The 16,327-nt window shown below is 39.1% G+C and overlaps 1 long non-coding RNA gene across 3 annotated transcripts in view; it reads right to left on the bottom strand.

The window, feature by feature from the left end:
- The window catches only part of LOC121956321 (uncharacterized), a 32,938-nt gene that overhangs the window by 5,215 nt on the left and 11,396 nt on the right, over window positions 1–16,327 (bottom strand). For 2 of the 3 annotated variants that reach the window (XR_006106694.2, XR_015774853.1), the window contains exons 3-4: window positions 12,406–16,316; window positions 8,438–8,583 (exon numbers count right to left, since the gene is read on the bottom strand). This is a non-coding gene — a long non-coding RNA (uncharacterized LOC121956321). Of the gene's footprint in view, window positions 1–8,437; window positions 8,584–11,309; window positions 11,459–12,405; window positions 16,317–16,327 lie in introns of those variants that run through there. The other variant, XR_006106695.2, reaches the window with a different exon arrangement.

Genomic DNA, 16,327 nt, shown 5'->3' with positions numbered 1-16,327 from the left:
CAAAAAAACCTTTATTGTTCTGATCATCACCCTCAGCTGCAGATTCAGCATTTGAAATCCACTTGACATGTTTGCATACATGTGTATATATTTGTGCACAAAGAGGCATCACAGGAAGCATCAGAGCTTGTGGGGGGGGTCGGTGACATCACCACCGCCGCATCATGCAATCTCCCGAGAGACAACCCGACTCTGAGCGAGGTCACGTTACAGGTTCACGGGGCAAAGCTGGGTGACAGCAGCAGATCCGGTCAGTTGACTGCGAGGTACTTGTTAAGACTGTATTTAACCCTTTTTTATTTTATTTTATTTTATTAAAACAAAGTAGAAAAGGTCCAATAAAAATATCTAAAAAATATGAAAAAAATAAGTAAAAAATAAAAAAAAAACATAAAAAGAGCTGGAAAAAATAAGTTTTTTTCTATGACATGATCATAAATATAAAAGTGTTATTATGAATATGGTTTTCAGGACATTTTTTTGGCTAATTTTATAATTATAATTTTAATAATCCTCCCATGGCCCAAGAGTTGGCAATACATTTGTAAAAAGGGTACAATAAAATTACCTAACAAATGGGAAAAATAGAAGTTTTTCTATGATAGATTATAAATACAAAATAATTATAATCATAAATAGTTTTCAGGACATTTTTCCCAATTTTTTGGATGATTTTCTGCTAATACTCCCCTCTTTTTTCTTAAACTATTTTTTCATCTTACTAATTTCTTGCAATGTGTGGGACATTTTACTCAGGTTTTAAAGGGTTAAAGAGCATCGGAAAGGTGTCAAAGCAGCTCAAGACAACTGAGGGTTATAAAATTATTTCTAATTTGGGAATCTTTACTCAGACAGTGAATTTATCCACATAAAATCACCAGCATGATTTGGGATCTAAACTTCGTGCTGAGGTCCGACCGCTCGCCGCTGAGTGAAGAGTGACGTCGTCCTCTTCGTCTCGGACACAATCAGGAAGTGAGGGCTGAATTATTTAGACGGCGCTCGCTGTAGCTCGTCCTCTGGGACCAACATGCATAATGGATCAGTGAGCAGGTGCGAGCCGTAAAACATGATGTCCAGGCCAAATATCAGCCGGGAGATCATGTGATTAAGGCTGAGTGTGCACTGTTAATATCCGCCGGGGAAACACGCAGATCAATAACGGGCGTCTTTGAACTGCGTTTCAAACTTTTTAGGTTTGTGACCTTGGAAAACAAAAAGGCGTCTTTTTGTAAACTGCTGATTTTATTTTTGCTTTGTTTGAAAAATTTGTCAAGATTTTAGAAAAGATTGAAAAAAGCAGAAAAAATAAACTAAGATATGAATAAAATAATGTATAAATAAAATAAATTAAATAATGCATAAATAAAATGAAATGAAATAAAATAAAATAAAGCATAAAATGTGTAGCAGAATATTTTTTTCTGTTAATAATGTCATGCCCCTTAAGATTTAACTTACAAGTATAACTGTAAGTATCTTGGTATTATTTGGTATAAAGGATTATGAATCTGAGCAGGTTTAGGAAACAATCATCTCCTTGCTCATTTTGTGCTAAAAATAGAAAACAAAACATGCTTCACTGATTGAAAAGTAAATTTTGTATGAATAACAAAGTATAGATCGTGCCTTTTCCTTTAATCATTTAATTTTATCTCATTTAATTTGTATTACTTTGATGTCTGTTATATCATTTTACTTTTACTATTAATTAATTTATTTCATTATTTTTTAATCTAATAATTTATGTATTTTGGTTAATTTATAATGTGATTATTATAATTATTTTCATTGTTCATTTTAATTTCTTCATCTGTGGGAGTGTGTGACTGTATGAGGGGAAATATATTTCTACATTGATGTACATGTTATATACTTGAAATTTAAATAAAATATTGTTTAAAAAAAACTTTGAAAGGAATATAAGAAAATACATAAAATAAATGTAATTTTGTTTCACAGCTGAAAAATTCATTAATATGATTAGGAAAAAAAAAAGCAAAAACAAATGTTAAAAATCTTTGAGAAGTCTTTCTAGAAAAACCCCCAGAGCAGGTCAGTGCTGTAAAAAAGTCCTTCTGGATTTTGGTAAGTTAACCGGATATAACGTTTTTTTAAATAAATAAATAAATAAACAAACAGATGCTCAGCTCTGTGACTTGAATGCATCAGTGAGGACACATTTCAGCCAAAATGTTTTTTCCCCCCACCGGAAAACCGGCGATCCTCAGGAAATGCCCCGCTGGGAGCTATTTTACAGAATATCCTTAAAATTAAAAATGTCTGCGCAAGCTAGAGTACTTGCTCTAGTTGAAGGGCGTTTTGAAGAGGATTTGTCTCGCTGCGTTTCACAAAGTCAAGAAAATCAAAGAAACTCTGACTTTAAGGTGTGTTTACTGGACCGATAGACGGTACAGCGTGCAGCGTGCAGCGGGCGGCCCAGCCGTGCCGCTGTGACTCAACTACAGCACTCAGATTTCTGACTTCTGCAGAGTCACCGAATTCCTAAATGAAAACCAGCACAGTTTCCACCAGCAAGAATGTACACGCATGTGTGCACATGCAGCTGCAGGCAATCAGTAACTGTGTGTGTGTGTGTGTGTGTGTGTGTGTGTGTGTGTGTGTGTGTGTGTGTGTGTGTGTGTGGTGTGTGTGTGTGTGTGTGTGTGTGTGTGTGTGTTACGACAGAGCCTGGAGTGTCAAAGTACACCAGCTCACCACTAACATGTTACTGAGGGGTTTCATGGTAAATATTAGCAGAAAAACTGCAGCGTATGCCAGTAAAGGTCCTATAGCTCCTATGTCCAAATCCACACTGAGCGTTTAACCCTTTAACACCTGGATCGACATCAGTTTTTTTTTTGGTGCATTCAGACGCCTTTAACGAACTTTAAACCTCTGAAACGTGGGAATATCGATTTGATTTCATTAAAAAACAAGTAAACAAATAAGTAAAAAGTGACGAGAAAATTATCTGAAAATTGGCTGAGGGGATCAAGAGATATTATTTAAAAATTCAATTATACACTTAAAAATGTGTCAAAAAAACAGCACAACATTTGTGCTCTTTGTTTGTTTTGCTTATTTTTAGGTAATTTTCATTAACTCTTTACTATTTTCTTGCTATTTTTTTGAGTTGTTTCATGTTAAGTTCCTTGTCACCCTCTTCCCGTATATATGCCTTTTATTTTATTTCATTTTACTTTCTTACTTTGACGTCGGTTACATCACTTATTATTATTATTATTATTATTATTATTATTATTATTATTATTATTATTATTATTATTATTATTATTAATTAGCTAATTATTTGTGTATTTCAGGTATTTATAATTTGTTACCGTTTTTAGAATTATTATTGTTATTATTTTTTTTTTTTACTCATCTGTGGGAATGTGTTACTGTATGTGGGAAATATATTTGAACACTGATGTACTTGTTTTGATGTACTCTTGAAATTGACAAATGTTTTTTTTTTTAGTTTTGGGAAAATTCGTGAAGATGTCTGGATGTAATTCTCGACATCGTGATATTGACGGTCAGTGATTCCTCTCTTCTAGTATTCAACACAGCCGCTCTTCATCACTGCTGCCGTGATTCTAACGTCTGAAGGGAAAAATCGGCACGTAACAAAACATCGAAATATTAAAATATTAAGATGCCGCGTCTGAAGGTAAATATTCTGCACACGCAGCAGATTAAAGGCTAAAACACGAGCCTGCTGCTCATGTTTGACCTCTGCATGACCTGGACAAGGTCACAACTGCTCGAACCGAAACAAAAAAGACGAATTCTTCTGTCAGGAAAAGTTCATCCTGAAACAAATGTGACCTAAAGTGAGCGCAAAGACTCTTCTGATCACCTCCACATGAGGACAACATGGCCGCCTGTGTGTGTGTGTGTGTGTGTGTGTGTGTGTGTGTGTGAGGGGCGGCTGTCTGCTTAAAGGAGCAGGTGTCAGGTGGAGCGGTAACGTGATCTATAGGACATGTCACGGTATGCTGCACATACAGCCTGATGCAGACACACGTCTGTCCACGCGCTCTATAAATACACGAAGGTTCTGGTGTGGATTACACCGGCGGCCATGTTGACTCGACAGCGAGCTCCGAGGGAGCGTCGGGACGACGAAACGGAAGATCCGACCGGAGAGCGGCATCTTTCAGCACGTGGTGATGCGTGGGAGCGTTCGACACAAAGGCCGCCCCACATGCAGAGCTTTGAGGGGACGTCTACACGTCAACGGTTCCTGCTTGTTTTTGCGGATCCGTATGCACAAGGATAATTCGCAGTGTTATTATAAAACTGGTTTTTTGTTTTATTTTGTTTTGTTTTTACATGCTAAGGAAAGACTTTCCCGTTTTTAGTGGGTCTTCATCTCGTCTAAACGTGGCCTCAGATTTACTCGCCAAACACAAAACACAAAATCTTCCTGCATTTAATTTTTCTCACAACTTATAAATACAAATCATCGTTTTGTGGCTGAAGTATTCCTTTAATATAACATAAATGATGATAAAAGCTGGCTTTAAACTATTTTCTGACTTTTGTACTTTCACGAGTGACGAGCACGTCCACCTGCGGCTTTAACTCGATGTCAGATTGTTACTTTGACACGTCGCCGGAGACGATGTCAAAGGCGCTCATTGGGCACATAGTTGACCAGAGCCGAGGTCGGTGACATCTTGACGGTTCTCAAACAGCCGCGGCATGTCGAGTTCACAGCTGAGGGTCGAGGACGCAGGGCCAGCAGGTCAAGTATGCAGCGGTATCCTGTGAGGGGCCACTGTGGCCCTCAGATTAACACTGGCAGTGATGATTACAGTTACCGAAATCGACAGTCGATCAATCTGTCGCTAAGAAATTAATCGAATTATATTCTAAATGTTATCATTATACATATTATACTATATATTTTATTAAGCATTTATATGTTATAAATGTAAGTTATATTTGATTTTTTTTTATTATATTTAATGTGTATTGTATGTAGACAACCCCACTTGAAAAAAAAGATAAAAAAAAAAAAAAAAATTCTAACTATCCCTTTAAGGATTTATACGCTGGTGTCGACAGACCACCTTTCAGTGTCATGTGTTCATGTGTTGCTGATATGCGCATGTAACGGCCCACATGCACTAATGACCCAAGACCACGACATGCACAACGAGACCTCCTTATCATCATAAACACCCTGTGCGGCGCTTTAAAGCCGCCTATAGAGAGCCGACCTTGGCCAGAGTTCCCAGTATAGACCTTTAACAAACGGCAGTAAAGTTTAAATTCGTCTCCTCGACCGGACTGAACAATGTCTGCAGCTCCGACACAAGAGCTCACACTACCAAAGACTGACGAGCTGCTTACTGGGATTCAAAACCATGTCTGGCATTATTTTCCAAATGCTACAAACTGCTGCAACAACCACCAACATTTACAAAATGTTTTACGTAGAAAATGCAATAACTAAATATGTAACCACATTATGGTTTTCTGTTCTGTGCATTTTGTGCTATTTTGTGTTCAGGGGCTGAAACTGTGTCGTTTTTGTGTCGATTTATTATTTTTCTTCAGAAATATTTCAGCAAAATCTCCTGAGTTGGAACATCGTGCACACCTGAAATTTTCACCAAGTTGTGCACAAATGCAAACCGGATAAATTTGACTCCAGTCAACCTGATGGGGGCGCTATAATTAAAGGTCAAATTTGAACAGTCATAATTTCTACAGCATGAGTCGGATTCACTTGAAATTTGACTCACAAGTTGAGCTCAATGTGATCTACAAAAAACGCCTCAAGAACCATGAAGGTCTGCATCTTCTGCCATTACGAATTTTCTGAAAAACAACAACTTTTCCTAACACATAGACCTGATCTGTACCAAATTTTCTGTGGATCATTATTAGACCAAGCTCATTAAAGATTAGCAAAAGTTTATTGATATCTCATTGCTTTTTGAAAATATTGATCCATTAAATTAAAAAAGGGGCGTGACTCAGTATTTAAATAGACCTAACTCTATAACCGCTGAGCCAATCACCAAAAAAAACTTTAGGTTGTACCTAAAATACAACACCTGAAAAATCCATCCAAACTGACCACTATGAGGTGTACAAATGCAAAAAAAAAAAAAAGAAAGCACATGGCCTAACACAAATCAGACTCTAAATCTGAAATAGTTTGTCTAATTGTTACAAAACCTGCAGGATATGTTAAATAATAATGATGAACATTGGCCTTTTCAAAAATCTGACCATACATCAATGAACATTTCTACAAACAACAACCAAAAACTAAACAATAGAATCAAGTCGCCAAATTTTTTCTGCAGTTGATTAAAAAATCTGAAAAGTGTTAAAGTAGAGATTTGGCTGTAAATAAAAGAGTTTCTACCTAAAAGTCGTGAAAATTGTTGGTTATCTTTATGCAGCTGTTGTCATCTGGTAAAGGTCTTAATCCTTCACAGTTTAACGTGAAAACATATGCATGTTGCTGTGAGCTTTGACTGCACATTTTTTGTTTTTTCTTTTGCATTTCATATAAAGCGTCTTTGAGTGCCGAGAAAAGTGCTGAGTCCTGTCTATTATTATTCTATTATAAAATGCATTTGTTATTGTTTGAAATAGGCCAAGTTTTTTAATGTTTTTTTTTGAATAACGATTAACTGATCATTCATTTTACAAATTCATCGATTAAAGAAAATGCTTATAGTTTGCAACCCTGATTATTATAGATCATTTATATTCAAAATACCTAAGCACTGACCTGTCAGAGAAATGTTAAACTATCAGTAAATTTAAATGGGTCCGTCCTCTGACATTAATAAATAAGTCCAGTTGACACTTGTCAACTGTTTGACGACTGTTACACACGATTAAGTAACCACCCGCGCCTCCTCCGCCTCAACCTGTCGTCTTATCTAAAGGCTTCACGCCCACATCGTCACCTTATCAAGACCCACAGTCTGACGGCAGCAGACGGGACGGCGTTCACCAACAACTCAATGTCTTTACTCTGCAGAAACAAAACACGAAAATGTACACGTCAAATCATCCCTCGAGTGTTTGAGATGATGCCAACATGCCTCCATGCCTCCACTCTTAATATACACGTGACTGTTATCGCCACCTACAAATATAATTATATTTATTATTTTTATGTCTATTATGAGTATCATATGTTGTGTTATTGTTACCATCATTGCTGCTGTGCATTTCTGCTTCTCTTTCTTTGTCTCTCCTATTGATCATTTTATCATCTATTGTTATATAACTGTTTTTTATGACACTATTGCACGTCTGTCCGTCTCCTCAGTTGCTCTTCCTGATTTTTCTACCAATTTTCCAACTTTTTTTTAATTCATTTTTTATACATATTTATTTCCTGATGTCTATTTTTGACACTGCTCTTTGTTTTTATCTGTTTTGGGTTTTTTGAAACTGAGCCATGCTCGTAGTTTTGTTCTGCTTTGCATCTCTGATGTCTTTGCTGAATGACAATAAAAAGTTTTTTGGGGGGAGTTTTGGGTCCGTCTATGTGAGGCTCTAAGGACAGACGGATGGTGTCTGCTGTAAAGTCCTCTGAGGCAAACTGTGATTTGTGATAATGGGCTTAAGAATATCAGTTTAAATCCAGCAGATCAGAGACAAAAGCTCCGGTTCAGTGACCCTCCATCATAACCTCCGTCTGCAGAAACTGAAACTCTTTCAGAGAAACGAACGGCTGATTTACAGAAATCAAGATGTTCACTGAAGTGTTGCTGCACATCTTTCTGCACACATACAGAGAACAGTGTCAGCTCCAAATAAATGCAAACCCCCCAAAAACACCTCTGAGCTGGTGTCCTTGACAAAACGAGGCGAGAGGAGACGACAGGGACAAGCTGACGCAAGGAATTGTGGGGGAAAAGGGAGGCTGGTGACGTGAGCAGATTCCCAGCCTCCATCCATGCGTGCGGATGAGCATCAAACATCACGGCGCTGCCGCACATCATTAATCCTAAAATCACTCTCCCTTACAAAGGAAACCCCAAGTTTTCATAACCCTCGCCCCCCGCTGAGTGCAGGGACGTCCAGTTCAGTTACATTTCAACGTGCATCTCTGTTGGTGGTTTTCCGCGGCGACCACGGCGAAGAGACTCCATTTTAATATGGCGCATTTTAGGATGATGCTGTCCTCTATAATTCAGTCGCCATTAAACCGGTGCAAGGTTCGATTAGCCCTGAACTTAGAGTAATATTTGCAGCGAGCTTGGACGTGATGTGGAGCAGCTGGACAGCTTGTAAATGATTGAAATTTTTTTGAGTTTCTGCTCAGGGCGCCGTCATTTTCAGCTGGTCATCTCAGCGAATACGAACGTTTGAAGGAACTTGCAGAACATTCAGGAGGTGAACGCAGAGCGTCCCGCGAGTTTAGTGAAGAAACAACATCACCTACCATTTGTCCAGGTCGGCCTTGATGGCGGCGCAAGCGGCGGGGACGGGGGCCTCGGCGGGGGCGGCGGCGGTCTCAGAGTCCGACATGTCTGCGGTGCTGCTGTGTGGTGTTGAGGGTGCGTGTCCTGTCCTGTTCCTGTCCTCCGCCTATGGACCCAGAGCCACCAAGAGAGACAGAGAGAGAGAGAGAGACAGTTGAGAGTGAGTTTGTGGAAGGGGGAGGGCGCACGGGACGAGGTGGGAGGAGATAAACATGTGAGTGGGCAGCACACGTGTGCACACAGAGGTCAGGGGCGGAGGCGGGGGGGCCGGGGTGAAGGGGCAGTGACCCGGAGTGAGGAGCAGAGGCTGAAGATTGGGCAACACGGACAAAAGAGGTCAGGTCACTAACTGCTGCAAGAGGAGCTCCACCCACCTGAGCGTCAACTTTACACGCCGTTAATCCCAAATATGTCAAAAAAGGTGCAGAAACTGAGACATTCACTAATTTATTCACAGCTCATCTGCAATGCAGGGCTGGAAGAAGTATTCACATCCTTTACTTAAGTAAAAGTACTAACAGCACACAGTATGATGTACTGTACTTTAAGTAGTACTTTAAGTATTAAGAGTAAAGGTACCAAAATACAGAAGAAACTGAAAAATCATACTAAGGAAAGGAAAAAAGATATTCCCAAACTCAAAATTATTCAAATCAAATTAGAAAATTTAGGGAAAAAAAGCACCAAAATGCAGAAAAACAAACAACCCAAAAGTAAACATTTTGAAAGAAAGAAAAGTAAGAAAATACAGAAAGAAAGACAGATGGAAAGAAAGACAGACAGATCCATAAAAAATAAAAAAACAGAAAATTTAGAAGAAAATACAAGCACACACAAAAAAACAAAAACATCTTAAACATCTCAACATCTTAAAGTCTAAAAATTTCAGAAAACACCCAAAACTAAACTTTTAAAAACAACAGAAAATACACTCAAAAAATTGAAAACTAAAATATAAAATAGAAGACACAAAATAGTTTTAAATGTACTTTCTGCCCTTTGACTGATTAATCAACAAATTGCTGCAGCCTTTTCTGCATAAACGGTTCTATTATTTCATTTAAATTTCATTTCATTTAATCTGTAAAATAACTAAAACTGTCAGATAAATGTAGCAAAGTGAAAAAATACAGCATTTCCTTCTGAAATATAGGAGTAGAAGTATAAAGTGACATGAAAATAAAATACTCAAGCAGAAGTACCTCAAAGTCATGCTGAAATACTTGAGTAAATGTACTTAGTTACATTGCAGCACAGGTCACAGTGTGATGGAGTGCGTCCTGCGTGCAGTTGTGCCACCTGGTGGCAGATTTAGCGCCGAGCTGCTGCAGTTTGAGCACATGGCTGCACGCTCCAGAGGTCAGAGAGGGACGGTAAGACAGCACAAAGTTTGGGACACAAACAGAGACAAGAGGACATTTGTCTCTCACCAGTGTCTTCGTGATTAGTATCGCAGTAGAGGGTATACGGCATTAATTCAGGCTGAAGCTGAAGCAGCAGACACACGGAGACAAGCTGTTCAAGGTCAAAGAGTATGAAGCAAAGACAGAGACGGCGAGTTTTGGCATTGAAAAATAAAAGTTGGAGTTTGAAAAAAAAGGAAGAAAGTTCCAGTTTATTTATATTATTTAAATTATTAGCAGGTCTAGTTTTAGTAGGCTGTATTAAAAATGAAGTTTTTAGATAAATGTAGCTATATTAGCATTTATATCTTATTATTTTCTGTTGCACCGCTGTGGGCCGGCATAAAAGCATTTTGTCTTTTACTGTGAGCAGATACATCAAACAAATGACAAATAACTGAGTCCTGAATCATCTTAAGTTTAGTTGCATCTCTCATCCAAACTTTCAAATATCTGTTATGGAGCTAAAACGGTGACGCAAAGTTTTTGCATACAAAATACAATTTGCACTGAAAAAAAAAGCATGTATTTAAAGTATTTATGTCCATAATGGAACTTTTAAAGGACAGACTAGGGCCGCAAATATTTTTTTTAAATTACTCTTATTAGTATTTAGTTTAAAATGTCATGAAAAAAAAAACAAACAAAAAAAAAACAGAAATGCCTCCAATATGAGATCCTGGAACTATATAATATTCCATTTTTAATTTTTGCTTGAACAATTATTGAAACAAACAGTTTTTAAAATGTGTATTTTTCTGTCCATAAACTGAACTTTTCAGTTGAACAACAGAAATGCCATATTTATTTCTTTACTAATACTGAATGCCCACAATAAGCTTTTTTATATAATCTAAGTAAACATGATCTGAGTTTCTATTATGTTTTTTGTTTTTTTTGGCAAAAAAAAAAACTACAAAGAAGCTTGAATTATAATGATGACACCATTGCCTTTGATAACTGACTTATAATGCTAATTTTTATTTTTCAGGATTTTTTTTTTCATCGAAACTCGGAGCACAAGTGGATTTCATTTGCCTCAGTTTCATTTCTGCGCCTTCGTGCTCTGCACAAAACAAAAGACGAAACGCGATTTGTGTGAACTGGCCCTTTAACAAGATGAAGCTCTGTGATCGACATTTTCATGCACCGTCGATGCGACACATTACGCACACTTGTGTTACGTTAGACGAGCGACGACGTTACACAACAACCCGCCGCTGCAGCAGCTGCAGCTGCAGAGGTCAAACTGCACGAAAACCAGCAGAAGCGCTCTGTGTGCACAGAAATGCAAACTCATCAACTCCTGCAAACTTTGCACCCTGATTATGAAACTGCGCCGACACCAGTGCGCACACTCCTCTGCTCTGCTTCCAAAACACACAAATTAAGCGAGTTTAGATGATTTAAATTTGTCCTGGCGTCTCACCTGTCTCGTGCGTACCGACAGCTCTCTGAAGGATCTCTGACCTTTACACCGGCTGCACACCTGGCGAGGATCTGCTAATTTAAGGCAACCTATGACTCATGGGATATGTAGTCCTCATGCCCTCGTGAGCGCCTCCCAGTTCCAAACTACTTCCACAGGAAAACCCTGCATCACTTTTTTGGTATTTAAAACTTTAAACTCTGAGCAAACTTGATTTCTTCCAAAAACATGGAAGGAAAAAAAAGCAATAAGCAACCTGAAATTATAAAGCTAGGGAAAATGTTTAAGGAAAAAAGAAGAAAAAGCTTAGTGAGAAATTACATTTATAATAATCATAAGTAGATATTTAAAATTCTCTTGCAGATTTTATAATATTTTTGAGCACTTTCACATGTCTCAATCGCCTTTTTTAAAAATTCAAAATGTATATTTTATTTTATTTTTTACTAATTTTCAGGTAGTTGTCTTTCATTTTTTACTAATTTCTTGCCTATTGTGGGGTTATTTCTTCTGCTGTTGCCTGTATTTCAAAAGGTTAAAAACTTCATTACTACTACTACTTTTAACCTCTGCTCAACATGCACAGCTCACATTTACCGGCCTCTGCTGTTTCCTAAAATAGTTCTCATTCATATTCCAAAAAGACGAGGAAAAAAAGTGTGCAGAGCCTAAATTACATCAGCATAAAATGCCAACCAATTAACTCCCTGCATGGAAAAACCTCTTGCAGACATAAAGCTCTCATGCATAAATAAAATGTGTGGCATGAGGACACCAGATAAAGCAGGCACAAATTAGACTCAAACTGCACCATAAAGTAGCAAAAAAGTACAAAAGTAACACTATATATGCATGCTATATTATATTAAGAGGAAATTCTTGACATTTCTTCAAATCCTACAGGTTCTGCAAAGTTTCTGAGCAACAAAAAAAGCCTCCTCCCTGGTCAACGGGCAGCTCGCCGCACGCCTCCCTGTGGGTCCATGTGCACACAGACAAAAGGGAACATGGTGTACTTTGAGCAACACATGTGTCTCCCTGTGCAGAAACTCGTCATAAGAGGCTGAATTCATCAAACAAACCCATGAAGTCCTACCTATCTGCAGATGGGGCGCCTTGGTCCTGAGAGTGACGGCTCAAAAAGTGCAGGAGCGAGCAGAGAGGGGCTTCAGTGTGCTGCAACTGAATGTGATCTCTCTGGCTGGGGGGTGTGTAGCTCTGCTTTACGAGCTTTTGTGCATGTGTGTGCATGTGTGTGCTCATGGTATGTGCACTGCCAGCGGCGGGGAGGCAGGCTCAGTGGGGGGAGGGGACGAGAGAAAGGGGAGAATAAAAAGTACAAATGAGAGAGAAGTTTGAAAGGAGAGGACTAAAAAAGAAGGCATGGCTGTTTGAGATTCCACGCGGGTTAAATGTATGGATGTATATAAAGATAATGCAGCTATAGGCAGACGGAGCAGTGGGGGGGGGCTGTGCATGTGCACATGTGTGCAGCACGTCTGCATGTCTGTGCTGGACTGCGGCAAGGTGGACATGCAAGCACATAAAAAGTGAAATATGGCTCCTGTGGTTCTCACATTGTGTCCTCGCAGTCTTTATTTCAGTCTTTATTTCAGTCTTTATTTCAGTCTTTATTTCAGTCCTTATTTCAGTCTTTATTTCAGTCCTTATTTCAGTCCTTATTTCAGTCTTTATTTCAGTCTTTATTTCAGTCTTTATTTCAGTCCTTATTTCAGTCTTTATTTCAGTCCTTATTTCCCGTTTTTTGGCTTCTATCTATGCACAGTCATCACTCATTAGACCTCCAGTCTTCATGCTGACTTCGCCCGCCAAACACACACACGCCCTCATTTTTGCTGCGTAACACGACACCAGCAGCCTGTTTTTCCTGACAACAAGTGGACTTCAGTTTGTAGTTTTTGGGGGATTTGAACATGAAATGGTGTCTCTTAGCGGTCTTCATACCTTACAGGTGATAAAATCCCTCAAAGTCAGAGTGTAGGTCACTCACGGGCTGCGCATGTGCTTCAGACTGGCAGCAGAATGTGATGTTTAAAGCAAGGGGTCATGGGAAAAATACCGGTGACCTCCTGAACAAGACGACCTGTGTCCACAGTGTCCTTGAGCGGAGAGTTGATGTGTAACTTTCTGAGGAGTGTCCTGTTCTTTAACCTTTAGGTTCCTATTTAACAGCTCAGAGTTACGCAACAACGTCCACTTTCAGCGTCACGGCTTTTCCTCAAAATTATCAAAGTTGCTTCTAAACATTAGTTTGAACTTTTTACAAATCTGCTACAGAAAATGAGTTCTGTCGTCTTTATTTTAACATCTGGATCGACATCAGTTTTCTTTCGCTGCATTTAGGTGTTTTTTTTCACCAGCTTTCAAAGTTCTGTGAAAAAAACTGGTTTGATTTGGTTCAAAAACACGGGAAAAAACATAATGAGCAACTCTGCAAGACATGTCCCAAAAACTGCCAAAAAATTTAAAGGTGATGGGGAAATGATCTGAAAATAAGCGAATGACAGATATCATCAATAAATGTGGGATAAAATGTCCATAAAACTTTATTTATTAGTCAATTAATTAAAAATGACTTTTAGAAAAAAAAATTCTTTTCTTGAGTTTTTTGTTTTGTTTTGTTTGTACTTTTTTGTATTTTTTTTCTTTTCAGTATAACACCGAATCTTTGTTTCTGAATGAATGTTTGACAAACAAAAGGAAAACTTTTTCATCCCTTCATGCACAGTTTTATATCTGCTGTCTCTTTGTTTGGGGAAATATCAGCGCTCATAGTAATTTTTTGTATTTTCATTCCTAAAATGTTCAATTTGTAGCAAAGGCAGAAGAAACCGGTTGACCTGCGAAACATCAAGGTAGCACGCAGTAAAAAAACTCTTTGGTGTTCAGTCCAAATAGTTCTTTTTTTTTAACATTTGCGTCCTTGTGTTTCTGCAGGGCTCAACGTTTTTGTCTTCAGGCATCAATAAACATCTGACTCACTTGTCCGACCGGGTAAGTCAGTCAGAAATGTAGCTTCCTGCCCAAAGTCAACTTCTACTCGCCCTCGTGCAAATATTTGTATTTATTTATGGTTATCAAACAACAAGAAAGCTAAGAGTCATGTTAAATGGCTGTGAGGAAAAAAACAAATATTTTCCATGTTAGTTTACACCTTTATGTATTTTATACTCTTTTTTAGCTTTATTTTTAATAATGTCAGTGAGTATCATTTATTTATTTTATTTTCCATCTTATGTTATGCATCATGTGCATTCATTTTGTCCTTATGTTGTCTTACTTTTACTAGTATTTTCAAGACGGTTTTATCAATGTGAAGATGTATTTTATTCTGATATTATTTTTACATGCGGGTTTTATTATGTCTTCATGTCTCGCTGCTATCACAGCATCATTATTTAGCGTCATTGTCTAGCTTTGCTTGATTTAACTGAGATAGCTCGTACAAATGAAACGTCGTCACTCAAAACGGCCTTTTTTATGTTATAAAACAGGTATTCTACTCAAATTCAAAGAGGTCCAGTTGCTAAAATTTCCTCCCGGTAAAGGTCCGAACCTCATACCTAAAATCAGAATCATTATTAATTGAACATTTTTATCTCGATTACGATGAATGATTATTTTGTGGTTTGTTTTTTGCCCTCATAGTTGACTGACACAGTTTCATGTGACCATGGTGTGTTGGAGTGTAATAAACATATGATTTATTATTATTGATTAAACTTTCCAGCATTATATAAAAATGAAAAACTCCATCTTAAACAAACTTCAGGTAAATTCATGCACACTGAGAGATTGTGAGAGTCGGTTAGAGGTTCTGAATGTGGCTTTCCATTATTTTTCCACTAATTAACCAGCAGTACTCCTTAAAAAATATTGTTCTCATTCTTACATTTTATTAAAATTTGCGCACAGGTCCGGACAGGACAAAGTTTAGGTCCGGATCCGGACCGTTGTCCGTCAGTTGGTGATACCTGGCTTACAGGTGCATGTGATGAGTCAGTGGTATGAGCGCTATTTATAGCCACCTCCGTGTGTACTGGTTACGCGCTATGACAGGTGTGTTTGTTGTAAAACCTCACAGGTGCGAGACAGTTTGTAAAACTGCTCCAGTTGAAGCGGGTTGTCAGACATGTCCGCGCACTGGAGCGGACTGTTGGACATGTCCGCGCTGGAGCGGACTGTGGGACATGTCCCCGCGCTGGAGCGGACTGTGGGACATGTCCGCGCGCTGGAGCGGACTGTTGGACATGTCCGCGCTGGAGCGGGGCGTCGGAAATGTCCGCGCGCTGAAGTGGGTTGTCAGACATGTCCGCGCTGGAGCGGACTGTGGGACATGTCCGCGCCCTGAAGCGGGTTGTCAGACATGTCCGCGTGTTGAAGCGGGTTGTCAGACATGTCCGCGCTGGAGCGGACTGTGGGACATGTCCGCGCGCTGAAGCGGGTTGTCAGACATGTCCGCGTGTTGAAGCGGGTTGTCAGACATGTCCGCGCTGGAGCGGACTGTGGGACATGTCCGCGCGCTGAAGCGGGTTGTCAGACATTTCCGCGCGCTGGAGCGGACTGTTGGACATGTCCGCGCGCTGAAGCGCGTTGTCAGACATGTCCGCGCGCTGGAGCGGACCGTTGGAAATGTCTGTGCTGCTGCGGGCTGGGATTTTCAGAAACTTAAAAAAAAAAGTTTTGCAGCCAAAATGATGAGATATTTACCACATACCGTTTTTACATTTTATAAAACAAATTCTTCACAGTCAGAAAAGCACATTTTGCGACTGATGTCACGTTAATCTATGAGTGTGTGTCCCAGCTCTCTGTCTGTCCGTACCTCTTCTTCTTTCTCTGTTTTTAGTCTGTTTTGTGTGTCATTTTGGACCTGCTTTTCCACTGATGTCCACCAGACGTCCCCGTTGAGCTCTCGCAGCTGTCCATGAACTCATTTGTCTTCTGGGAGCTGATGTCTGCAGGCCAGCTGCAGTAAATGTGTTTCTGTCCGGAAA

The sequence above is a fragment of the Plectropomus leopardus genome, chromosome 18, assembly GCF_026936395.1.
Source record: "Plectropomus leopardus strain MGB_pleo_1.0 chromosome 18, ASM2693639v1, whole genome shotgun sequence".
In the NCBI taxonomy this organism is placed as follows: domain Eukaryota; kingdom Metazoa; phylum Chordata; class Actinopteri; order Perciformes; family Serranidae; genus Plectropomus; species Plectropomus leopardus.
This window is presented reverse-complemented; position numbering and strand designations above follow the sequence as displayed.